Source organism: Rhineura floridana, chromosome 6 (genome assembly GCF_030035675.1).
Source record: "Rhineura floridana isolate rRhiFlo1 chromosome 6, rRhiFlo1.hap2, whole genome shotgun sequence".
Lineage (NCBI taxonomy): Eukaryota > Metazoa > Chordata > Lepidosauria > Squamata > Rhineuridae > Rhineura > Rhineura floridana.
This window is the reverse complement of record NC_084485.1, coordinates 77,031,900-77,040,641: the sequence shown is the minus strand read 5'-3', so window position 1 is coordinate 77,040,641 and position 8,742 is coordinate 77,031,900.

The following is an 8,742-nucleotide window of genomic DNA, read 5'->3' as shown; positions in this document are numbered from 1 at the left end:
TTGGGTCCATCATATCTTGGATAGCTGCCTTCCTGTCATTATGATGAGATCTCTGATCAGTCAACCACATCCCTCTGCCTATGTAGTCTATGTAACTGAGTCTATACGAAAACAGACAGATGGCAATCTATGACAATCTGTTTGACAATCTCTCAAGAGATGGGTGTTTCTGATGGCTGTCAAACAGTTGTGGAATATTCTGCTGCTAGAGACTCTTGAAGCTTGACCCTGAGCTTTTTTCAGAAGTACTATAAAACTTTTTTCTTTTAGCTTAATTTCATCTTGGCTAGGTCTAAGCTGATGGATGGATGGGGATGTAACATGAATGATTAATGGCTGAAATCATATTTTTTGGTGTAAAATGCTATTAGCAAACTAGAGTATTCAGGACAGGGCAGGTTGAATGAACTAAATATATATTAGTCCTCAGGGCCAGCCCAAGGCATTTTGCTGTCTGAGGAGAAGGACAATTCCACATACAGAAGCCACCCAGATTGGCAGCTGAATCTCATTTCACCACTGGTGATGGGATAGCATCCTACGCTGCTATCCAAGGGCAGCAGGGTAGCTGAGGGGGTGCAGGGCAGGCTGGATGACATTCACAACTCTCAATCCTCCAACATCTTGCCACCACTCCCTATCACCCAACACTTGCTACCTGAGACAACAGTCTCGCTCTGCTTAATAGGGCTACCTAAGCAGCATTGAACCACATAGAAATCAGTGGTAGGGCTTCCCCCCTTTTTTTAGTGATTAATGTGTGGTGGTTACCCAGTTGCTGCAGGGGAACAAGATGCCTTCCTTCAAAGAAGTACTTCTGCTATTGGAAATACGATTGTACAAATGTCATAGGCATCTCCTGGATGGTGCTCATGGTATCAATGATCCAGGAAGACAAGTTCTCCCTGGGGCTGTGTAGTCCCCCACTGGAATCCTAAAGTGTGGGAGCACAGGTATTTTTAAAAATTTGTAAGGCACCAACAAGGCCACTTTTCCTTCAGCAGCTATTTCTATTTTTCCTCTCCCTTTGTCTCTTGTATTTCCCTCTCTAGCCCTGAACCACACATCTCTCTTACATTTATTTAATAGCAGAAACAGAACAGACAAACTGTTCAGCAGTTTTGCTGACACTCGTAGCAAGGCTAACCCTTCCATTATATCTGGACTATGTAAAAGATGTGGTGTCTCCTACCCTAGGAAACGGTGTGTGCAGTATTTCTCAAGAGTGCAAAACCGTTGAACTCCTACAGTGCAGATGGATGTGATGTGATGTCACATAAGAGCTCTGTATTAACTCTCTGGAAACTGTGGCCTCTCTTTGGCACAGGGTTGTTATGGTGCAAAAGGTAATTGTCTCCAATGCTGTACCTGCCCTGTTACATAGGTGAAAGAAACAGCTCTGGCCCCTGCAAAACAACCTCCTTCAGGGATACATTCCTAGAGTATGCTTAATCCTGCTTCTGTGTCTAGTCACCATTTTCACTCTTAACATTGATCCAGTGAATCTTTCCCCTTTCCCCTCCTCTCCATAGCCACCCTAATCCTAGGGGCTTGAGCAGACCTACCAGAAAAGCTACTTCTGGACTGTTTCTTTGCACTATAGATGAAGCAGGATGAAGCTTTAGCTTTCCTAATTCCAATTAATTTTTGTCAGTACATAGCAAAGCAACTGTAATCAACATGTCAAATCCAATAAAGGGAGAGAGATTGGATGAAAAGGCAAAAAGCATGCTGATGAAGCCGCATTCACATCCCTGAACTTCATAGGCATGGAGATGATGATTTTAATGACAACTTTAAAGCAGCTGAGCTAGTTTTCTAAGAGACCCACATCAGATGAAGAAGGGGAGTAACACAAGCCACTCTTAAGGATAAAACTTGAAAATCGGCATTTAAGAAATGTGGGTATAATAAAATCCCAACCAACCAAAGTTTATCTTCCCCATGGATGATGGCTTCAATCTGCAATACATTCCATTAGCAAATATACTGTTTGTCTTTGGGAATGTGACTTAAGCCTGTAAGGATCAGGGAGGGCTGGCCCTGCCATTAGGCAGAGTGAAGCAGCTGCCTCAGGTGATGGCTGAAGCTGCTCCCCCAGCCATTCTTCCTGAGCCCCCCAGCTCTTTCCATCCTCCTGAACTGACACCCTGGCAGTGGCCAGCTGTCTCACCTAGTGATCTTCTCCCAATGCATCTTGGGAAAGGTCCTTGACTGATCAATCAGGAAGAGAAGCATCCAGCCCAGGCCACATACTCCACTAGGCACTATGTGCGTGCCTGCATTTCTCTGCACACGTGGCTCATGATGATGCCACCTGCTGCACTGCAGCATTTGTCTGAGCAGGCACTAAACAGGTGCCAGACAGGACAATGAGTAAGAAGTGGCTAAGAATTGGAGGATAGCTGTATGCACATATGGCCTGCTTTGCACCCCCTAAGCTAGCCTGCAGCCCTCAGGTTTGGTAACGAACACTGTCTCATTGCGTGCTGAAGTAAAATTCAACTGCCAGTCTGGGCAGCTTCTGTGTGGTGGAATGTGCAGTGGGGAAGGGAGTGGTCATCTCGTCTTTTACCTCAGACAGGAAAATGTCTTGGACTGGCTCTATATTTGTGTTGGTGATGCTCTGTTTTGACCTCAACTCCATACGATAAGGATGGAGCAGAAATGCAATGGCAGTTTTGTCTGTCCCATTGAAAGTCTATGGTTGCACACATACCATACATTTAAAGCACATTTAAATAACATCCCCCCCTCCAAAAATCCTGGGAACTGTAGCTTGTTAAGGGTGCTGGAAATTGTGGCTCTGTGAAGGGTAAATTACATTCCCAGGATTCCTTGGGGGAGAAAATGTGCTTTAAATGTATAGTGTTTGCACAGCTCATGTAAAAACAGATTAACAGCAGCAATCATTTGCCTGACTCACTGAGTTTCTCTGAAAGACCACACAGAGGAAAAGTAACAAGGATGCCTGGAGGGAACCTCAACATCGAATGTCTGTGTACAGGCAGGTTAGGCTTGCTAGCATCCCTGCCATTATAATTTTCTTGCATTGTTTCCTTTGGATGAGGTGGAAACAAACCTGAGCCTGACAGATGACAGGCCAATTAGCACTAGCTTAAAAGGGAAATCTCCTCAGAGATGGAAAACCTAATCTTTCAAAGCAGAAAGCACAGAGCCGAAGGTATCCAGAATAGCTTCATCAGGTTGAGATGATCTTGTGTGAATGATCAGGGCAAAACAGCAGTGTTGGGAGAATGAATGTAGTGAGAGAAGTAATACAAAGTTAGGCTATCTTAAGGGCTCGTCCAAACTGACTTTGATAATCCATGTTTTCCATATGCGCTTTGTCATCTGACAGTCCCCAGTAGCCTGTTTGTTTGCTCTTTGCCAATATAAAAACAACACTTTTTTTGCACCCGTACACGCAGCAGGGAGGACCCGTACTTCTCACTTTTTCCCAGCTCCACTCCTGATTGGTTCACTTTTCCTGGGCTTCTTCCCCCGGACATGCGCGCACATGCGCAAAAGTGATTGGATGGGAATGACAGTAGGGGTGTGGGGAAATGGCCAAGGACCGCCCATGAACCGCCTACATCGCTAAAGTCTGGGAAATTGCATCCTAGCGCTATGTTGAAGCGGGTGATTCCCAGTTTAAAAAAAGGAAATCTCATTTTTTGTGATACTGATGCAGATTTAATCGCTATAACATCCACGAAAATGGGCAACGTCATATGGACCGTGGAAAATTAATGAAGACACAAAGTGATCATATCGCTGATTAAACAGTCGTTTGGATGAGCCCTTAGTTATGTCTGATGCCTGTGAGTTTTCCTGTCAGCAATCAGGCTGGTGGAAAAGCTTGATTTGCAAAGGTAACAAGATCCGTGGGTGGCAGCTGGATTCCAGAGCCAGAAGAAAACTTTATTACCTGGACTCCTTTTCAATAGTAGGCAGGCGTATGATGAGGGTTATTCCATGTATTTAGGTTCAACAAGAAGGTATGTTTTAGTGACTGATCAAAATGGAAATGGAAATGGACTGCCTTCAAGTCAGTTCTGACTTATGACAACCTATGAATAGGGTTTTCATGGTAAGTGGTGTTCAGAGGAGGTTTACCATTGCCTTCCTTTGAGGCTGAGAGACAGTGACTGGCCCAAGGTCACCCAGTGAGCTTCATGGCTGTGTGGGGATTCCAACCTTGGTCTCCCAGGTCATAGGCCAACACTCTAACCACTACGCCACACTGGCTCTGATCAAAATATGGCCTGTATTTTATTTTGTCTGGCTCCTTTCACCTACTGATTTCAAAGCACTTCAGTAACATTGGCAAAGAGTTCTATTTTTAACAGAGGTTTTGGCATAAAGCCTTCAGTATTGGCTAGTGAAAGAGTTGGGGAATTATGATTATCTCCTTGAGCAGAAACCGCTGTTTGCCAAGAACAAAATCCTGCCTTTATACTTACCTCTACTTCAGGGGTGGAGAACCTTTTTTCAGATAGAGGGCTGCATTCCCTTCTGAGCCTCCTTCTGAAGGCCACATGCCAGAAGTGGGTGCAGCCAGATGCAAAAGTGAGTACAGCAACTAAGTTACATTCTACCTTTGTACAGTAGGCTACTTTCCAGAGCTTGGAAGTACAAATAATGAGTTACTTGTAATTTATTACTTTTTTGAGTAACGAGTGGGTAAGTTCATTATATTTTGCTGGTAATAGAAAGAGTAGTAACTTCATTACTTTTGAGCTGTAACTGTAACTTTTCCAAAGTTACTTTTGGGCATTACTTGGGGGGGGAGCAGGGGAAGTCTTCTGCTCCTCTGATTTGTGGATAAAAATCATGTGCTTCAAATTGGGCTTCTATGCAGCGTCGCTCTTCCCTCATGCTCTATGGAGGGAGGAGGTGGAGAGCGAGACAGGGTGGAGAAAACAATTGTTTAAAAATGGACAGGAATGGAGGGAGAAAGAAGCTGGAGGACAAGGAGGCAGCAGAAAAATGGACATGAAGAACTGTTTTAAAATGTTTTCTGTATGAATAAATTAAACATTTTTTTGGATATGAGCACTTGTTACTTATTAAAAATCAAAACTGGTTACCATTATCCCTGGTAATAACCACTAGGTAAGCCATCCTATATCAAGATAAGGAGATGAACTTGCATATCAGCATATGCTGCAGTAATTTGAATTAATTAAAATAATGCCGATCTAGCAATAAATACAATCACATGACATTTTGTGTGTGAGTCATAGGGGTGGGGAGAAGCAGGGACATTTGTTTATCATTGTACTGCATACACAGTTTAATTGTTTAATTTATTCATACAGAAAACATTTTTAAACAACAGCTTTTCTTAAAGAACTTACTTTACAGGAAAGATCAGAATAACATCATAGCAGGTAGGTACCTACACATCATTATTGTTACACTCATTTTCCAGGATAAAGAGATTGCAGTTCTTACTGCTTCTCCCTCCATCAAATGTCTGTTTTGGCATGGCCTGAACTCCTCAGAATATAGTGGCAAAATCAGCTCAGCTGATGCAGTTTGTACTTCATCGGACTGATCTGCAGTCACTGAATGTCCCTTGCACTCGCATATGTTGTGCAACACCACACAAGCTGTAATGACGGCTGCCACATTTTCTTCTGCTACCGGCAGCGTCCCACTCAGACACCACCAGTGACCCTTTAAACGTCCAAATGCTCTTTCCACCACATTCTGACATTGGTTAAAATCCCTGTTAAACATAAATTTTCTAACGTCAAGATTAGCTCCTCCAAATGGCTTCATTAGCCATTTTCTCAAAGGGTAAGCATCGCCAGCGATAATAATTGGTGGGATCTGCCATGGATTGTTATACTGGGGTTTCCAGGCACGAATGCCCCCTCATCCATATCCTGGCAGATGGCTGAATTTATAAATACGAACGTGTCGTGGTTCCTCGCACTCCAGCCCACTTCTATATCGATGAAGCGTCCTGTATGGTCCATTGTTCCTTGCAGTAGCATGGAATGGAAGTTTTTCCTGTTTATATATTGGTCTGATTGACATGGGGGAGCCATTATTTTAATGTGGCACCCATCTACCACTCCAATACAATGGGGGAACCCCATTTTACCAAATCCATCCATGATCTATGAAAAAATTTCAAGAAAGGAAACAAATATTATTCCTCACTTTTTACTGTTATACCAGAGTCTAGCCGAATAATAATAATAATACGTTGCATTTCTATATAGTTTTTTACCTTGTAGTGGTCGCCCAAATTCACGAATCTCTTGAGAAGTACATATTCAATTGCGTAGCATAATTCGAGCACCATATTTGCCACAGTTGACAGACCAACTCCAAATTGGGCAGCCACTTCCCTGTAGCACCACAAATTAGTGAGCCACCAAATTCCTATTGCCATCCTTTTTTCTAGAGGGATGGCTGTCCTCATTGACGTATTATGGCGCTGAAGGTGAGGCTTGAGAAAGTCCTCAATTTCAAACAGGGTGGCTCTACTCATACGGAAATTCCTTATCCAATGTTCATCATCCCACACAGCCATTACAAAGTTTTCCCACCACCCAGAGTCTGCTGGGTACACCCACCAGCGTCTTTCCACAGAGCCAAGCTGAAGTGATTTCAAGGCAACAAGAGCTGAGGGGACAGTATTCCTTGGGCACCTTTGTATCTGCCTCATGAGAGCACGTCTCCTCAAGAAATGTTTCTTCACATAAATGAGAATCTGATGTCTCCATTTCTGCCTCTGCCGCTGCCTCCTCTGATAGAGTAATATGTTTTGGACTGTTTTTTTAAACACAACAATCATAGCCTGAAGATACAGTTGAATCATTTGAATGAGAACCATAAACTCCATTTCTAAGCACAACCACAGTGAACTCCCGGTATATTGGTATACACTGAGGCAATTAAAAAAAATGAAGGGACAACACTGCGCATGTGCTGCTACTTGAGGAGCTGCAGTGCGCATGTGTATAACGGGAGAGTGATGAAAACGAGGCTTTGTTCATTGCAGCCGTGTGAAAGACAGTTGCGCGAAATGCTGCTATATCGGCTGAAAAGCTGCTGTTTCTTATCGCAAGAGGTCTTGCAGTGTGAAAGGGATTTTAGAATTCGGGACAGAAACGCTACCTTTTTAATCTGTTAAACTAGCGCTATTAGCCCCATGTGTGAAAGCAGCCATACTTTTCTGGATGTATTTGAAACAGATGGGAAGGTGGGAAGGGAGTTGTGTTAATCTAATTGGGTCGTCAACATAGTGCCCTCCAGATGTTGTCGGACTACAACTCCCATCAGTCTCAGATAACATAATGACGCTGAAGTTGCTTCCTAGTTCCCAGTTCCTTATTTGCTTGAAAGTTAAAAACACTAAAAAAAGAAAAGTTCACAGCTACAATAACTCCAAGCCAAAGTTAACATGTCTCTCAACCCCCAAATATATGTTGGGGTACTCCATATCATATATCGCTGTGATCTGGGGACTCTCCCTGTCAAGAATAACAACAAATTTATTCAGTAAAAATTATCAGGCTTCTGAAATGCTCATGAATGCATAATGATGTCATAAAATAATAAAAAATAAGTAACTAGGTGTGCCCACCCCACAATCTGTTCTGAGCCAGGACAACTCACACACCCCAGGGAAGGGGAGGGTGTCCTCTACGAGATGCCAGTATGTCCCGCCTGGCCCAGAGCTTTTGCTGGGTGCAGGGCAAGGATAAGAGCATCTATGCACAACCCAAAGCAACAAAAATATGCAGAAAACAATAAAAAACTGGGGGTGCCCACCCAAAAATCTGCTCTGGGCCAGGACAAATCATACTGCCCTTTGGGACCGGCCCTGCTGTCTCTGACAGTGGAAGTAGAATATAGCCATCATTGCTAGGTGCCGCTGATAGCTTTATCCTCCATGAATTTTTCTAATCCTCTTTTAAAGCCATCCAAGTTGGTGCCCATCACTGCTTCTTGTGGCAGTAAATTCCATAGTTTCACTATATGCTGGGCAAGAACACATTTTTAATTGCAGGAGAAGGGATAACGTTTATGCTGGTGGATTGGTAGCTTGGGAGTTCTTTTAGAACCATCCCTGTCACTTGAGGCACAGGTAGCCTCGGTGGCACGGAGTGCTTTTTACCAACTTTGGCTGGTGGCCCAGCTACGTTCCTATCTAGACAGAGAGAACCTCGCTTCAGTTGTTTATGCTCTGGTAACCTCTAAATTAGATTACTGCAATGCGCTCTACGTGGGGCTGCCTTTGAAGACAGTTTGGAAACTGCAGCTCGTGCAAAATGCAGCGGCCAGATTGATAACAGGGACCCGGCGGTCCGAACATATAACACCGATTCTGGCCCGCTTGCATTGGCTGCCTATATGTTTCCGGGCCCGATTCAAAGTGCTGATGCTAACCTATAAAGCCTTATACGGCTCGGGACCACAATACCTGATGGAACACCTTCCCCGATATGAACCTACCCGTACACTACGCTCAACATCGAAGACCCTCCTCCTGGTGCCTACTCCAAGGGAAGCTCGGAGGGTAGTAACAAGAAAAAGGGCCTTTTCAGTGGTGGCCCCCGAATTATGGAACAATCTTCCTGAGGAGGTACGCCTGGCGCCAACATTACTGTCTTTGCGGCGCCAGGTTAAAACTTTCCTCTTCTCCCAGGCATTTTAGTATGTGTTAAAATTGTTTTTTAACTTTTCTAAGAATTTACAAATTTCAAAATTGTTTTT